General features: G+C 36.1%; 1 long non-coding RNA gene across 1 annotated transcript in view; it reads right to left on the reverse strand.

Moving 5' to 3' along the window:
• LOC145948982 (uncharacterized) overlaps nucleotides 1–18,826 on the reverse strand; it is a 52,402-nt gene that overhangs the window by 5,212 nt on the left and 28,364 nt on the right. The window contains exons 3-4 of the long non-coding RNA XR_014427520.1: nucleotides 12,576–12,811; nucleotides 12,439–12,482 (exon numbers count right to left, since the gene is read on the reverse strand). This is a non-coding gene — a long non-coding RNA (uncharacterized LOC145948982). The remainder of the gene's footprint in view (nucleotides 1–12,438; nucleotides 12,483–12,575; nucleotides 12,812–18,826) is intronic.

The following is an 18,826-nucleotide window of genomic DNA, read 5'->3' on the forward strand; positions in this document are numbered from 1 at the left end:
TGCAACAGTTATAATTCCCTTTGCGTAGCTCCCACTAAGCGAACTACTCGTGAATATATTATTCGCCTAAGAACGAGAGCAGACTAAAAGCAACGTTTCCAAATTTTCATTTGCATTCTGAGGCACATAACTCCGTTTCATTTTGCCGCATCATTGAGGCAGAACGTTGACTTGGAATACATAGAGCGGTCGAAGCAAGGAACCTCGAAATACGAAAGATAGGCATAAAGTGAAATAGTAACGAGTATCCGGAGGAACTTGCTCTTATATATCTTTCGCACTTGAAAACTTGATTATACCTCACGAATCGGTTTCTTCTCAATTTCACAGATTCTGCCAAGCCCTTCTCATCAAATTAATAACAAGAATCACTTAAGGCGTAATTTGATTGGCAACCGTTAAAATTAAAAGAACCCATGTCGAGGTATAATCGATTACACGCTTCGTAAAAGAGGGGTTGCCTTATACCATCATAATTTTAAAAACAATAAATAATCGACTGTCTTTGCGCTTAGTGGTCCTATAATCGGCGTGACGTCTTTAATTCAATTCACACCTTCACGATAATAGATGTCCGCGATTAATTGAATAATGGAAAGGACGTAATGAGCCGACACGCGAAGAGGGTCCTGGAAGCTTGTGAAACGCTTTTTCGCTTTAGACTCATGCCAAGTGCGGCCACAAAATGCCACCCTACATGTTCCCCAACCAGCCGCAATATTTTTCGCGTCCATTAAGCGTGACCTCGCGGTGGGGTGATACTTTTTAAGTAGAGGGTGAAGAGAAATATCTTACGGTTCTAAACCTTTTCTCGAGTATCGATTCGTCTCTCGTTGTGACTTGTTCCGTTGCCACGACCCTATCATGCTTCTTATTTCAAGCGTCGTTAGTTAAGATAAATTCACTGTAGATTATTACGGATTATTATGCCGCAACTTGTGTACAGTACGGAGTGTTACGGTCCCGTAGAAATCATCATTCAGTAAACAGAAGGAGCGGAACGAAAGTTCCATTAGGTTAATCTCCCCGTATATATATATCATGGCTCTATCAATAACATTTTGACAAGTTAGGGAGTACGTTCAATCTCGAAAATCGGATAGTGTTTATATAATCGCCGAATTGTTTTTAGCGTATGCTCATAATAGATTTCTACTCAAGTAAGATTAATTAACAATTTTTTAAAATAAGTGTAAAATTAAAAAATCATGATACAACAAATGGTATGCTTTAGTTTAATTCTTTTTTTATATTAAATGTGTGCTTCTAATTAGTTATTATAACAAATAAGAAAATATCGCATTTATCTTTGTCAATCTTTCCGCGAAAGTTCATCGTCAAGTAGTCTCCCCAAGTTTTCTGATACTTTAAAAATATAATCACGCGACATTCTTACGATGCGTCAGCGCGGAGATAATTAATTGGAAATTAGGAGGGTCGAGAAACGGCGGCTTAATCTGATATAAGCTACTCGGCGAAACCTCGCAGGAGGTCTTCCGTTCCTCATCTATGGTCGCTCGTCAAGCGGCGCGATTCGTAGGTGCAGAGGGCTCGGGCACAGAGAGAGGTACGTTCGAGGGAAAGAGAAGAAGAGAAGAAGCCTTGAAAAGTTTTGAAATTCCGGCCGTGGAGCCGCGCGGCGAAGGAATTGATTACGCAGCGACGTGGCCCGCGATAAATGGTAGTTAGCGGGGGTGCTGCTCGGGGTAGATAGCACGCGCTGGCATATACCAACGAGAGCCTAGGTGCACGAATTCTTTACAACTGTTTGCCGGTGGTGGTTGCGCCTTGCATCCCGTCGACGAGATAAAACACGCAGAATCGCCCCGCCGCGTTATACGTGGTCGCGCAGGAACCTTCTCTCCCTTCTCGGCGAATCTTCCACCAGACATCGACATCCTCCCCCACGATCCACCGCGATCCCATCGTCCTACGGTGCAACGAAACTACCCCGCTGATTTTCATTACGCTGCGATCTGCCGACAACTGCTGCTTGACGCGGTGAAATTTGAGAAGACTTTTAAAGCAGAATTTTAAAGATACGACTTTTATCTCCCGAACTGATCTTGCGTGGAGATATAAAAAGACATAGTGCATGATACTTGAAAAAAAACTAAATTGCCTGATGTTTCGTGATCAATTACAAAATTTGTAAAAAAAAAATTTAGTTATTATAAGATAGTCGATGTCAAAAAGACAAAGAGATTATCGCTCTCTTGTCTTTAACAGACGGAGACATCGTAGGCGATCGAGATACGCTGCTGCAGTGGATGCACCGGTAATAGCCCTAATCCCAGCGTAATTACTCCCTTAATTACACAAATTCAATTTGTATGAAGCTGGTTCGGGTAACTCATATATCTTTAGGGTGCGACTATCTAACCACCGTAGTCTACAAAGGATTTCCAAATCATAGATTCCGCGTTAGAAAGCGTAATGGAAAAGAGGAAAAAGGAAAGAGTAATTGCAGAGGTCGGACGAACATAGAAAATGAAAATGGAGAAGATAGCTAATGGTTGGAAGAGGTAAGAGAAGGAACATTAATGGACGCGGAGAATGCGATTTCAATTATTGTCGGCGGCGGGTCTGAATAGCCGTTTACATTCGCGATACCAGTTTCACCGAAATTATTCGCACAGTTCGTTGCTTGCATGCTCGATTGCACGGTCCTCAATTCTCGTTCAGAGGGCTTTTGTGTGCAATTTCAGATTTGCGCGCGTATGTTATGCAAAACCATACATTCGATGTAACGACATTTACAAATTTTTTTAGAGTTAAAATTATGCATCAGTATTTATGACACATAATAAAAAATTCGAACTGATATTAAAAAGTATTAGTATGTACATGATTTTTAATTTAAACCGTAATGGTTAATATATCTCTCTCGTATATATTAATTCTTTAGGACACATAAACTAATTTTTACCCTCGATTTAAATCACACGCGCAATTTTTTAACGGAAAAATATTTGTTTGTGATGCGAAAAGAGGAAGTTATACATACATACAAATAGAAATGCCGCACGGAAAAAATATAGTGGTACGCGGGAATTTTTGCTCGCTGTTCCAAGTTCGCTTCTACGTATTGGCGGTCATCCAAAAATGTCTCTGCGAAAACTATCCAAGACTGGCAACGTCTTCCGGCACTTAGTTAACCACTCTATCCACTCGGAACAAAATAATTGGTGACTTGGGAAAATTGGTACCCGGTAGAGTGAGTAAGCGCGGTCAATTTATTACGGGGCTGATTCGAAGACGATCTATCAGCGGGCTAATAGTCCGTCGAATAGTCCGTCTGTGATGTCTCGATACGTCGAAAGTCTAAGTTTGAGTTAGATAAATATATTTAAGATAAATTGTTTTACACAAAAATTATATAATAATATAGATGCTATAAAAAAAATGCATTGCTATTGTTTTATCACATAAATATATAATTAATATGTTGGTAAGCGCTATATAGATATGAATTAATTATAAAAATGTATATTTTTCAACCATGTGAATTTATAAACGCTCGTTATATATCAAATATGAATGATGAAAATTACATTGGCTATGCGAGCCAAACGTGGATGTCAGTACGTATGCTTCCAATGAAATTCATTTTTTCCAGTACTAAGCAAAATTCGTGCCTCGTGCACAATGAATTAAATTCCAACGAAAAAATTAATTTCATTGGAAGCATACGTACTGACATCCACGTTTGGCTCGCATAGCCAATGTAATTTTCATCATTCATATTGTATATTTTTCAATTGTGTAATATTTCTATAATGTTTGAAAAATGCGCCTCTATGAAAATTTGTGTATTATTTACGCGTAGCATGATGTATGTATTTTAATGGTAGATCGAGAAGGCGTATCCTTAGGAATGAATTATGGCTTGTCGCCTTCCTTATATAATGCACAATAAAATATGAATCCAATAATTAATGACAACGATTAGTAAGCACATCTGTTTAATTTCGCGTTAAAACCTCGATTAAGCAACATTTATTTATGCCGTGAAAAAAGTCTTTCAACGTAGGAAACATCACATTGAAGAAATAATCGAGAATGTATCATGCTTTTTTCTTTATCATTTCTCTAATACCTCTGCGTCGCTGCGTACTTGTGAGGACCACCCTCTGCGTGGACAGGATTATTCATAAATCACGTCCGGGCCGTGAAAGGCGGCCTCCGGAACATATTGGGGAACTAACGACAATTTATCAATTACTAGATCGATTGGTCGCATAACCAAAATCAGAGCTTTGCGGGGTGAAATTGATTGTATGCAAATTGCGTCTTTATTCCTTCAGCTGGATATTATCGACGGCTACCATAAATATTCTCAGCGCTCACATGTTCGCTCCCGCACGTATTCGCTTAGCATAAGCTTAAAAATTATATTTTTATCAGGTAATGTATTCTCTTTACAGCAGAAGCTATAGTCGGCTGCAATATACGAAACTTTCTTCAAATGTATAATGAATAAGTGATATCGTGCATGAGTAATAATTCGGCATAAAGAATTGCTAATTTTCAATAATTTAATAATTGTTTTATATCGATTGTTGAAAAAAACAATTTCAAATAATTTAAGCGTATTGTGAGATTTAAATAAACCAAATTCGAGAACGCCTTTTACATTCGGCCTCGATCAATCGTTATTGTCTCTCGGATCAAGCGATGCTACTATTGTAAGCGCGGAGAAACCAATTCGCGAAGTACAATTCGGAATGTGGGGTTCCATTCTTCACGGACAAATGGGCACGGCGTTTGCGAATGAAGTTCGAGATATCGTTTCGACCGTCCTCTCTCTCTCTTCCTCTTTCTCTCCTCTTCCCTGGAAACGCGCCGTACTCGTAGCAATTACGTAATCGACCTTTGGCCCATTCCAATCCATTAAATCACGAAAGGGCGCGCGAATCCAAAGAGTCGGTCCAGGTTCGACTGCCTGCGACCGAGCATATGTCTCGATTTTGTGCCCGAAAGTAGTCAAAGTGGACCTTTTGTGACATATCGCGTGTGAAGTTGATTAATCACTTACGTGCGCAATGAGCGAAAACTGTTTTCTATCGCGATAATATTTATTATATGACGAGTTGTGTGCCGTATGTTATTTGAAAAATTATTTGATAAAAATAATATGAAATGAATAAATATCTTACGCACAAATAAATTGTACCTCTAACTGTCGCGCTAATCGTACGACGTAAGAGTTTCGCCAGGTGCTAATTCCTTTTTTTCTAATCCAAGAGAGAGAGAGAGAGTACTTCACGCGCGCAAATTCAATCTTGAAAATAAATTTATCTTAAGGATCTTCGTAGTACAGCTTCCGTACAAGCTCCGCCACTTCTGTTGGTACAGCCAACGGATAAGCTTGTGTATGAGATATCTCCGGCTTAGAGACGTAAGTACTGGCGCACATGTGCGCGATATTCAGCAACGACCGATCGCGGGATAAAGGCTCATACGCATAATCCTTACGGATCTGCGGGTAACAGATAGAGGCAGAACCAAATGACGAATCCAACGACCATCGATTATTCTCCCCTCGCGTAAGCCGTACGTCGGGCCGTAATCGATGCAATATTAATAAACCGCGATTAGCATGTGCGAAAAATGGATCGCGCGTCGATCGCCCATGTGATTAATGATACCGCGCCGGCGATATACCATTAATACCATCGCGCTGCCTTCCGAACGCAGTGAATCGTCGAATCGTAAAATTAATAAATGATTCCTATCGGCGCGTACACGTTATTACTCACGGCTGATCATCGAGAGCGAATTGATACCGTGTACGTTACGCCAAACGCGCAACGGAACATTGATCGACGTATAATAATCGAGGCATTTACCATTTTCGTACAAATGGCATTCTAATGATATCGATGATATCAGATATCGAGAGAGAGAGAGAGAGAGATGTTGAGTTTTATCAAATTTTATATCGATTAATTGTAGTCTTTTTAGTTATCATTTTTTATGGATCCCTCATCTAAAATTGATTATATAAAAAATATAATATAAATATGTAAATGTACGTATCTTTCCAAATTTCTACAATTTTAAAATCTGCTGTTGTTTCATTGGTATAAAACTTTACTCGCTCTTAAGCGGGTATTAGTAAATTAGTTGTAACAGCACAATGCATGGTTTGTAGATAATATGTACCTTCGACGTATGTATAAATCAAGGAGGAAACAAGCATATGTACTTTGGAAAAGGCATGCTTCATATTGCATTGCGTGCAACTAACTGCACGTATTGTCGAATATTCGGGGAACAAGTTCGCCGGTATAGAATACGGGAGATACAATAGCGAGCTTAATAGTGGCCCGTGGCTATAAACCATTGGTGTACTCGCATAATCCCGCTGGATAACAATTACAGCAGTGACCCGGCCGCGCGATACACGGAGAGACGAAGAAACAATGGTGCACGACAGTGACAGAGGTCGCGTTAGATGGGAAAGCTGGATATGACGAATCCGCGACAATCAATTATCGCGATACAGTCGCGGGGGCATCCGAATCAGGTAGGGGGGATCATACTCGCCTACCTAATCCTGGATTCGGACGGTGTGGATGCAATATTAATAACAGGCGATTAGTGCGTTCGCTAAAATATACGCTACTCGTCGGGAATAAACATGGGGTCTCTCCGTCTCCCTTCCCGTGTATCGCCGCTCGTGTTTCCCCATGGATTCACAGCAGATGCGTGGGTGGAGCGACGGATATCGAGCACGCACACGTGTCTCGTCTCCACGGTGTTCGCTAAAAAGAAATTACAAAGGATGGGGAACGCGGGAGAAAAGAAATAAAGAACGATAACCTTCTCGAGAACTCGCGCTTTCACTTTAACCTTTTCTTCCCCCCTTGCCCCCTGCTTCTTTCTTACTTCCCTCTGTCGTGATCTTCACCTCGATCGAGCAATCTTCCCTTTCGCGCGCGCGGTTCTGGGCACGTTCGTAATGATCGAGACGCGGGCACCCACAGTGCATGCAGAATCGTCTTGACAGGCTGGAAATAAATTTCACGTTGAATCCTTTTCAGCCCGCCAGTACACGATGCTTACCAGCGTGATGTACCGCACGCACACATGCATTCGGATGCACGCGTTCGATCTCTCGCTGCCTCTTTGTGTGCCGCGATTGTATATGAAAAAAAAGAGGCAGACGATTATTTCGTTTTCGCTCTTTCCACATATATTCTAAATATGTTGCTGATCACGAGTTTTCGCCGAAATAAAATAAAATTATATAACGCTTCTTTCGCACTAATTGTGTTTCACGCTTGCGTATACATGTCTACATTTATGCAAAAAGATTGCTACAGACTCATCTCTATTCTATTTCGCGATTCATTTTACATATACTTAAGAGGGTGCGTATTGGATTTTTTTTTACGCCGCTGACTTTGTTTACTTTCGTCGTTGTGTAATGATTTGCTGATAAATGGATAATAATTGTTGAAAAGTCATCCTGTTTTTGTTCCCTTCATGGTCAAGCATGATCGTTTATCATCGGTTCAAACCGCGACCGTTTGTAGTAAATTGCACTCCGCGTTGCAGCGTCATGCCAGACGGTGTTATAACGTTTTCCCTCTTTCCTATCGCCAATCAAAGCCGCGGAAATTGACCGTCTAACACCCGCATACCGTATGCACCTTTTTGCGCGTGCTGCGTTTTTTTTTTTTAATCCAAATACCGTGTATCGGGAGGCGCGATGAAAGTTTAACGTCATCTACACACACCGTGAATCGTCGATAACGTCTGATGCGTTCTCATCCGAATTTAAAGCTTCAGCGCTCGACGAAAAAAGTGTAAAAGGGAACGGCCGATTATTAAATACCAGAATATTACCGGTCATACAAATGGAATTCCATTAAATCTCGGAGAAAAAATCCAGGATTAATGTCACTTCGATCACAGAGCAGATGGTGATATTTTATGTTGCCGTTACAAGGAATATAGTTACTTTATGAGTATTGCTTTTAGCGGACTTTATCAATAAGAGGATTATTGCATCTATAAAATCTGCGGGAGTATTACCTGTAAAAAAGGAGATTGCTTGGGAAAATAATCGGCGCGTAAAAGGTAATATATATAGAGCGAGAGATATAAAAGCCGCAAAGAAAAGTGTTTCCTAAAACGAGAAGAAATCGATCATTCTAAACTCGAATGTATTACCTTGTTCCCTCCCGATGTGACCAACGAAATGCAATGGGTAAATCGATTTGTTTGTTGCTCCGCGACGTTTCGGAGTAACGAAACAGACGAGCAGACGTTTCGCCGTTTGGCAAACAACCGTCGTCGTCGTTGCTCCGCGTTACTTGCGATGAAGTGCCTCTTCGGTGCGTCAATAGACAAATAGCTGGCGCGTTGCATTTCAACCTAATGCACTCGGCCGTTCCCTCGATATCGAATCGCACATGCCACGTTCGGTGCTGTGCAATTCGCGAAAGAAGCACCGACGTCAAAGAGAAGCGTCTGTTTGAGACGACACTATGTACGGACCGTGCGTTCTTGCCCACATATGTATTACATGTGTATACGTATATATATGTATGTATGTGTGTGTGTGTGTGTGTGTGTGTGTGTGTGTGTGTGTGTGTGTGTGTGTGTGTGTGTACTTAATATATATGTGGTGTATGTGCGAGCGAGGCACGCCAAACGAGGCACGTCGCGGCGTTCAATAAACGTATCGCGCGGAGTTATTTCATTTTCGACCGACTCATGTGTAAAATATCAAATAAAACGCGCGGAATGTTTGTTTAAGTGGTCATTCGTGGTCGCGGGCGTTCGTCGGAGACGGAGGCGGTGGTAGCGGACGAAAGGGTGGTAGCGGCGCAACGGTAGGAGAGGCGGGATGGTAGGCCGGGGTGGATTTTCGACGCTACGTATGCGGGGGAACGTTAATATCGCGCTACCGGGTTTGCAGCGAGTTGGCGGGTTCACAAAGTGAGCGAGTGTTGACACTAGCCGCTCATTCCACCCTCTCCCTTGGTGTCCGCCTTCCCCGCTCTTCCCCGTTACCCCTTCGCCGCCCTATTCTAGCCGAGCCACCCTTTTCCAGTCTGCGCCCCGCGCCTTCCCGTGCTCTACCTCTCTGCCGACGGCGCAAACCACCCCTGCCGCCGACCACATCCGCCTCTGGCGAAAGCTCGACGGAGTTCCCCCTCTGAGTCGACCTTCCAATTCTTTTTTTCTCTCTCTCTTTGCCGTCCGAAAGTGTCGTAGCAGTTGCCGGCAATATCGACTGGACTTAATTACTTTCATGAGATATTTTCTCTTCCCTTTAGCGGTGACAATGCGACGATTCAAATTTCAGATAAAGATAGTATCGCTGAAGATTGATTGTTTCGCGTTTCTTAGATTGAGCATCAAACGCGAGGCGCGAATTCAGAATTATCAGGGGTTTAAATTGAAAACTTGGAGAACTGTGTTGTGCACTTGGAAATCGCGCATTTCTCTCGAGTCATTCACAGCCGAGATTTTAATGAACATTCAGAGAAAGGAGTGTTCTAGTTTATACGACTTTCTCGTATATAGGTATATATCGACGGCGGGAGGTCGCAGAGAGTCTACAGAGTCGGCCAACATGGTCAAAGAAGATGAAATTAAATTAATATAATCCGTACACCGGCACACACAGCCGTGCATTCGAGTTTTGCCACGACGGAGGCAACAAATTATAATGCCATAATTGAAAATGTTCTGTACTGCGTGCGAGCGGCGCACGTTGCCCCTCTGTGCCCGGAGTGGCACGAAAATTTCAATTTCCCGGTCCTCGTAAATCTGAGGTGAAGTAATTATTGTATTCCGCCGACGCTTTCTTAGACCCATTCACACCCCCTCCCCCTGTTCCCCCGCGAGGAAAAGCATTTTGCGCGTCAGCTCGACGACCATGGGCGTAACTATTTCGTTGCTCTTTTCCGACGTGTTATTACAGGATAATGTTCACCGTAGCGTTACGCGGCAGCCTAATAAAGGGGAATGCACTGTGCTTTTAGATAATGAACGACTTTATGTTATGATTTCATTGAAAGAAAATTGCTACGAAGTAAAGTATTTAAAAATCTCAAATTACTTCAAACTGTTAAATTTACAATTCGAATATATTGCAAATATATTTCCTTCTTCTTGAATAACTACTAAACAAAATTTAGAAACAATGATAAAATTTAATAATTATGTAAATTAATTTAAACTTTATTTGTTATAATTAGTGATAAAATTAAAATTTGTATATATATTTGTAACTAAAATATAAATAAAATAATAATATCTAAGAGATCTCGTGCAAATAAGAATTAAAGGATTAAATATATTTTACTTCTCTTAATTAATTGCGTTAGACATGTTTTAATTACATTAGACATAATGTTTATCCAAGAGATGAAATAAGGAAACTTTAATAAAATGGGAATTTATTGAAATTTAATGTTATAAAATAAAAAGGACGGCTTGTCACGATTTTGTGCAGTTTCGTGAATTATGTACTTGGAATGTTTTTAAGCGCATATAAAACGATCTCTCGCCTGATTCATGCTCAGAGCCGCATTCAGAATTTTCTGTAGAGGCGCAGTTTGCTTCAGTCGCTTCTGCTGTCTCGTTTGGCGGGTCATTTGTTAGGCGCAGACAGCTTTTACGTGCCCGCCGCATTTAATTTCACAATGCGCTTTAACGACACCGCGCCAGAACATTGAAACGCCACGCAAACCGAATCAATCCCTCCGCGCGCTAGTTTCGCTCGTTGCAGAAACAGGCGGTATAAAGATACCGATTGTGCGAACGTTTAAAAAGTCTCTACCAGGCCAATGGTGCCTTTAGGGAGAAAGCGGAAGCCGCGAAAATAAAAAAAAAGCAAAAAATGAAACGGATGAGTTTACGAGAAAAAAATTGTGTGAGAAAAATTTCGAGAGTTAGCGAGAGATCTACTTTATTCTCTCTTATGTATTTATTATCTTGATATCGCGCAATATTGGCCACAAAGATCAACGACTGACGCTTATAGTTGAAGAAACCGATGTTACGCCAATGAATTTTCTCCATTCGAGAATACAACTCTGTTCAAACTTTGCGCTAGCGATTCCCCATTCCGCTGGCCCAACGCCGATTAAGCAAATTAAATTTCTTCCGGAAATACCAACGAAGAAATCACAGGCCCTACCTCGGCGTTTTAACGTCATTAGTGCGAGACCCATGCATTGTATCGATCGGTGGAATACCGTTCCAAGAAGAGGGTGAAAGAGATAGAGATACAGCTGAGAAAAGTGAGGGTAAAGGGATACTGATAGAGGGTGGAAATAGGTGGGAAACGGCCGCGCGAGTCTTGGCTTTTATTCGCAATTTTCCGCGAGTAAGCGGCTAGCGAGCATTTTGTAAGAGCTTTCTCTTTTTCCCTCTCTCTCTGTTCCTTTTTGAGCACACTATCGATCTAACGGAGTTTCAAAGGCCCATTAGAATGCAATCCATAGCTATTATTTATATATTTAAATTGTTTCAAGACATTTGAATAAAAATCCTCTGAAATTAATTTTAAGATGTCGCGCCTTATCATTTTTATCTTTCGCATGCGCGTTAGATAAAAATTAAATAGATATAATAAGAAATTTCCATTGTTTCTACACACATACATTTCATACAAAACCATAGTATAATAATTTTTTAATTATTCATGGGTTATTCGAGACTACCGTTTGCTATTAAATATGTGTACATATTCCGTGTTTTTTTTTGTAATCAAGTATATAAATGATAATCAATTTACTTGTGATTTCGTATAATCAGCTGCAGTATATCCTTTCCTTTTCTAAAAAAGATATGTAAAATCGAACTCGCACATATTGAAGTTTATTGTTGTCGCTTTTCCGCGATGCTCATTGGCTGTCAAGATTCGCGTTGTGCGTTATATTCGTAGCATCGAAAGGCTGTCATCGCGAGGGTTAGCAGTTTGACAGTTTGTTCAAAATAAAATTAAATAAAATAATGCTATTAGTTTTAAATAAAAAATTATAATACTTTAAACTCGATTAATATTTTTGATAGTTATCAGCTGATTTCTGTCAAAAAATATTAATCGCAAATAAAGTATTATAACATATTATTTAAAACATATTATTTTATTTTATTTTATTTTGAACAAACTGTTAAACTACTAACCCTCGATGACAGTCTATCCATGCTATGAATATAATGCAAATGCGAATCGAAACAGTCAATCAGCATTGCGGAAAAGATGCAGCAATACTTGCGAGAATCGACTTATCATGCTTTTTTAGAAAGGAATGTTATAATATTTGTTGTCAAAAAATATTAATCGCGAATAAGATATTATATAACATATTATTTAAAATGTTACTATTTTAATATTTTTAATATATTATATACACCTCCATATTATCGCTATAGAAATGTTTGTATAAACAATTTCTCACTCACCGATACGTGCAATAGCTGAGTTGTAGTACACAGCACACATTGATCTGAAAACAGAAAATTCAAATTATATATATACATATATGTGTGTCGAATATCTCATAAGTAATGCAGTTTAGAAAAAAAGTTTATTTGCATACCTCACAGTTGCCCCGCTGTCACCTAATGCCTCCTCGGGCTTCCTCTTCCTCTCTTGGTTGACCGTCATTGCTCCTTCGTAGCACTCACGAAAACACGAATAATTATACGATTGTCCGATACTTTACTTACACGGCACTCCCGACACGCGAAACTTTACACGGCATTTCCTACGCGCGATACTTTACACGGCACTCCCGACATGACGCATGAATCGCACTGTGTATCGCAATGCTACCTGTAACAAATAAAATACATACATATATTAGAATAATCTTATTATTTCGCATTATAACACACACAATATAAATATGTAAGCTAGAATTAACGATAGATATATCCACGGATCGCAACACATTCGCGCGCGCAAAAATAGATTAATTGTAAGTTGGGTTATGTTGGCAAAAGATTTTGCATCAAATTTTTCGCGAAATATGCGTTTCGAACAATTACGACTACATATTAACGTTGAAATTATGATGTGCGATTGATAAATATTACAATACAAAGGTTGGAAATCGTTTTTAACGATTATGCTTACTAATTAATCACAGCGGGACGCAGCTCCAACTGTCTGATACTCGCGGCGTTTCGGTAATGGCCGCTATTCGCAACGAACATCGGCAACTTCATTCCAATAGCGCGCGCGCGATACTATATACATGACTTATAATATTAATAATTAATTAAAACTCGCAGGAGATTCGTTCGAAAATATATAGCTTTAGAAAGAAAAAATATTAATCGAGAATAAGGTATTATAACATATTATTTATTACTATTTTATAACTTTTACCATATTATTATTTTAAAATTTAATTAGCAAATTATAACATACATAATATAAATATAAATAGGTAAGCTAGAATATTTAATTAGCAAATTTTATTAATATTTTTTGACAGAAAAATCAGCTGATTAAGAAACATTGGGAGAGAGAGAATGTCTCTTTCTCCGCAATAATTTTTCTCTCTCGTATTCATAGAAATGTTTTCGAGATGTTTTGTGTATTTGAAGCTTGATTATTGTAAAAAATAATTAATTTGTTGTATAATAATTAATTTGGATAATTTGTCAGTGTATCTACCGAGCAATCACAACGTCTGATTAATGTCTTATATTACTACTGAAAAAAAATTAATTGAAGCTCTACATGACATATATGATTAAAGCGTCAGCTGATTAAAGCGTTAATTTACTAATTAATTTTTAAAATAATGTTATAAAAATAAAAATAATATAATATGTATTAAATAATAGGTTATATAATACTTTAAACTCGATTAATATTTTTTGACAGAAAAATCAGCTGATTAAGAGACATTGAGAGAGAGAATGTCTCTTTCTCCGCAATAATATTTTCTCTCTCGTATTCATAGAAATGTTTTCGAGATGTTTTGTGTATTTGAAGCTTGATTATTGTAAAAAATAATTAATTTGTTGTATAATTAATTTGTTGTATAATAATTAATTTGGATAATTTGTCAGAGTTTCTACAGAGCAATCACAACGTCTGATTAATGTCTTATATTACTACTGAAAAAAAATTAATTGAAGCTCTACATGACATATATGATTAAAGCGTCAGCTGATTAAAGCGTTAATTTACTAATTAATTTTTTAAATAATGTTATAAAAATTAAAATAATATGATATGTATTAAATAATAGGTTATATAATACTTTAAACTCGATTAATATTTTTTGACAGAAAAATCAGCTGATTAAGAAACATTGAGAGAGAGAATGTCTCTTTCTCCGCAATAATTTTTCTCTCTCGTATTCATAGAAATGTTTTCGAGATGTCTTGTGTATTTGAAGCTTGATTATTGTAAAAAATAATTAATTTGTTATATAATTAATTTGTTGTATAATAATTAATTTGGATAATTCGTCAGTGTATCTACTGAGCAATCATAACGTCTGATTAATGTCTAATATTACTACTTAAAAAATTAATTGAAGCTCTACATAACATATATGATTAAAGCGTCAGCTGATTAAAGCGTTAATTTACTAAATAATTTTTAAAATAATGTTATAAAAATTAAAATAATATAATATGTATTAAATAATAGGTTATATAATACTTTAAACTCGATTAATATTTTTGACAGTTATCAGCTGATTTCTGTCAAAAAATATTAATCGAGAATAAGTTATTATAACATATTATTTACAACATATTACTATTTTATAACTTTTACCATATTGTTATTTTAAAATTTAATTAGCAAATTATAACATACACAATATAAATATAAATATGTAAGCTATATTTAATTAGCAAATTTTCGCTTTATTAATATTTTTTGACAGAAATCAGCTGATTAAGAGACATTGAGAGAGAGAATGTCTCTTTCTCCGCAATAATATTTTCTCTCTCGTATTCATAGAAATGTTTTCGAGATGTCTTGTGTATTTGAAGTTTGATTATTGTAAAAAATAATTAATTTGTTATATAATTAATTTATTATATAATAATTAATTTGGATAATTTGTCAGTGTATCTACCGAGCAATCACAACGTCTGATTAATGTCTTATATTACTACTGAAAAAAAATTAATTGAAGGTCTATATGACATATATGATTAAAGCGTCAGCTGATTAAAGCGTTAATTTACTAATTAATTTTTAAAATAATGTTATAAAAATAAAAATAATATAATATGTATTAAATAATAGGTTATATAATACTTTAAACTCGATTAATATTTTTTGACAGAAAAATCAGCTGATTAAGAGACATTGAGAGAGAGAATGTCTCTTTCTCCGCAATAATATTTTCTCTCTCGTATTCATAGAAATGTTTTCGAGATGTTTTGTGTATTTGAAGCTTGATTATTGTAAAAAATAATTAATTTGTTGTATAATAATTAATTTGGATAATTCGTCAGTGTATCTACCGAGCAATCATAACGTCTGATTAATGTCTAATATTACTACTTAAAAAATTAATTGAAGCTCTACATGACATATATGATTAAAGCATCAGCTGATTAAAGCGTTAATTTACTAATTAATTTTTTAAATAATGTTATAAAAATTAAAATAATATAATATGTATTAAATAATAGGTTATATAATACTTTAAACTCGATTAATATTTTTGACAGTTATCAGCTGATTTCTGTCAAAAAATATTAATCGAGAATAAGTTATTATAACATATTATTTACAACATATTACTATTTTATAACTTTTACCATATTGTTATTTTAAAATTTAATTAGCAAATTATAACATACACAATATAAATATAAATATGTAAGCTATATTTAATTAGCAAATTTTCGCTTTATTAATATTTTTTGACAGAAATCAGCTGATTAAGAGACATTGAGAGAGAGAATGTCTCTTTCTCCGCAATAATATTTTCTCTCTCGTATTCATAGAAATGTTTTCGAGATGTCTTGTGTATTTGAAGTTTGATTATTGTAAAAAATAATTAATTTGTTATATAATTAATTTATTGTATAATAATTAATTTGGATAATTTGTCAGTGTATCTACCGAGCAATCACAACGTCTGATTAATGTCTTATATTACTACTGAAAAAAAATTAATTGAAGGTCTACATGACATATATGATTAAAGCGTCAGCTGATTAAAGCGTTAATTTACTAATTAATTTTTAAAATAATGTTATAAAAATAAAAATAATATAATATGTATTAAATAATAGGTTATATAATACTTTAAACTCGATTAATATTTTTTGACAGAAAAATCAGCTGATTAAGAGACATTGAGAGAGAGAATGTCTCTTTCTCCGCAATAATATTTTCTCTCTCGTATTCATAGAAATGTTTTCGAGATGTTTTGTGTATTTGAAGCTTGATTATTGTAAAAAATAATTAATTTGTTGTATAATAATTAATTTGGATAATTTGTCAGTGTACCGAGCAATCACAACGTCTGATTAATGTCTTATATTACTACTGAAAAAAAATTAATTGAAGCTCTACATGACATATATGATTAAAGCATCAGCTGATTAAAGCGTTAATTTACTAATTAATTTTTTAAATAATGTTATAAAAATTAAAATAATATAATATGTATTAAATAATAGGTTATATAATACTTTAAACTCGATTAATATTTTTGACAGTTATCAGCTGATTTCTGTCAAAAAATATTAATCGAGAATAAGGTATTATAACATATTATTTACAACATATTACTATTTTATAACTTTTACCATATTGTTATTTTAAAATTTAATTAGCAAATTATAACATACACAATATAAATATAAATATGTAAGCTATATTTAATTAGCAAATTTTCGCTTTATTAATATTTTTTGACAGAAATCAGCTGATTAAGAGACATTGAGATAGAGAATGTCTCTTTGTCCGTAATAATATTTTCTCTCTCGTATTCATAGAAATGTTTTCGAGATGTCTTGTGTATTTGAAGCTTGATTATTGTAAAAAATAATTAATTTGTTATATAATTAATTTATTGTATAATAATTAATTTGGATAATTTGTCAGTGTATCTACCGAGCAATCACAACGTCTGATTAATGTCTTATATTACTACTGAAAAAAAATTAATTGAAGCTCTACATGACATATATGATTAAAGCGTCAGCTGATTAAAGCGTTAATTTACTAATTAATTTTTAAAATAATGTTATAAAAATTAAAATAATATAATATGTATTAAATAATAGGTTATATAATACTTTAAACTAGATTAATATTTTTGACAGTGATCAGCTGATTTCTGTCAAAAAATATTAATCGAAAATAAGGTATTATAACATATTATTTACAACATATTACTATTTTAATTTTTATAACATATTTTTATTTTAAAATTTAATTAGTAAATTAACGCTTAAATTAACTGATTTCTGTAAAAAAATATTAATCGGGTTTAAATAAAATTTATATTATTTTCTTTTTAATATCATTTTTTTTAATACAAAACCGAAGAATGGCGCGCGCTTGGATTGTTCTAATAATTATAATAAATTATAAAAATACATGGATATTCGAAATATTATTATGACAATATAGGAAAGTTTCCTAGCCTCGATTTACTATCTTATGTGCTTGCGAAGTAAATTCCAATGTGGATCACTGTTTCTTTATAACAAGACTTAAGTACTTGTTAACGATTAAAAAGTATATTGATATTTTAAGTATATTTATTTCAAGTATACTTTTTAAGTATATTTATTATAAAGATAAATATCAAAATAATGCATTCATATGAAGATCAATCGAGTATATTTTCTAGGAAAGAAATAAGAACCGAGCAACCGTATGCATGTCCAGCAACTGGTCGTACCTTGTCAAGGACAGATCCTTGTTAGATTCGACACGGACTGGCCGACAAACGGAGAGCACGTGCTGCAGGAAAGGCGACGGCAAATTCAATTTCGCGGAATTAGTCAGCGGTACATGCAAATCAGCAGGAAATGAACTCTGTTATATTGTATTAGACGTCCACCGTGAAATTTCGAAGAGAAAACAGAGTAGCACCCGTCGAGAGAGAGGAATGAGATAATTGAGAACCGAGACATGCAGATCCGCTAATGAGAGGATCTTGTGTGTCCGAACAACTGCACTGTCGCACTTTTCGAACTGCTTCTTCCTTTTCTTCTTCTCCTTCTTCTTCTGCCTTCTCTTCATCTTGATTTTCTCGTTTTCTTCGCCAACTTTCACTTCTCTCTCACCGTATCTTCGTCGTACATCGTCCGTGAGTTTCTTTTTGCGGCACTGCTTCTTTCCGGCTGCCCAAACGGTCGGGTTGTCCACGACTGAAAGCCGTTCCTCGGCATATATTTAAGTTTCATGGGCACCACATCGCTTTTCAGTTCATTTGCTTCAAATTCGTGATCTTTCTGGCCCCTCGTTTCGCGATCTCCTTCGCTCTCTCTCTTTCTTCCTCTCTTGAATTCGCAACGTTCGTCGAAAATGAATAAGTAGTCTTGTCCGGAAGAAATTATGGCGATCCTTCATCGTCGGATCCCGCTCGCTCTTCTGGCACAACCCTCGTGCCGATTCGCGCGAAGCATTATCAATTGAAATCTGCCTTAAGCACCGCGCCAGTTACAGGTTGTTAAGAAGGTTCTCCGTCATAAATTCTCGAAAGCGTTATATATCTCTGGCTCGCTTTGGGCTTGCTCGGCTCCGGAGAGCGGTTTTCAGCAACGTTTTAATTAATGTTTTCTTTTGATATTTTAACGGTGCGACTAACCGCGCTTGAGAACGTTTCTCATGATTCTTAAT

Source organism: Prenolepis imparis, unplaced genomic scaffold, assembly GCF_030444845.1.
Source record: "Prenolepis imparis isolate NDT839.2.m4 unplaced genomic scaffold, iyPreImpa1.0 SCAF_2, whole genome shotgun sequence".
NCBI lineage: Eukaryota > Metazoa > Arthropoda > Insecta > Hymenoptera > Formicidae > Prenolepis > Prenolepis imparis.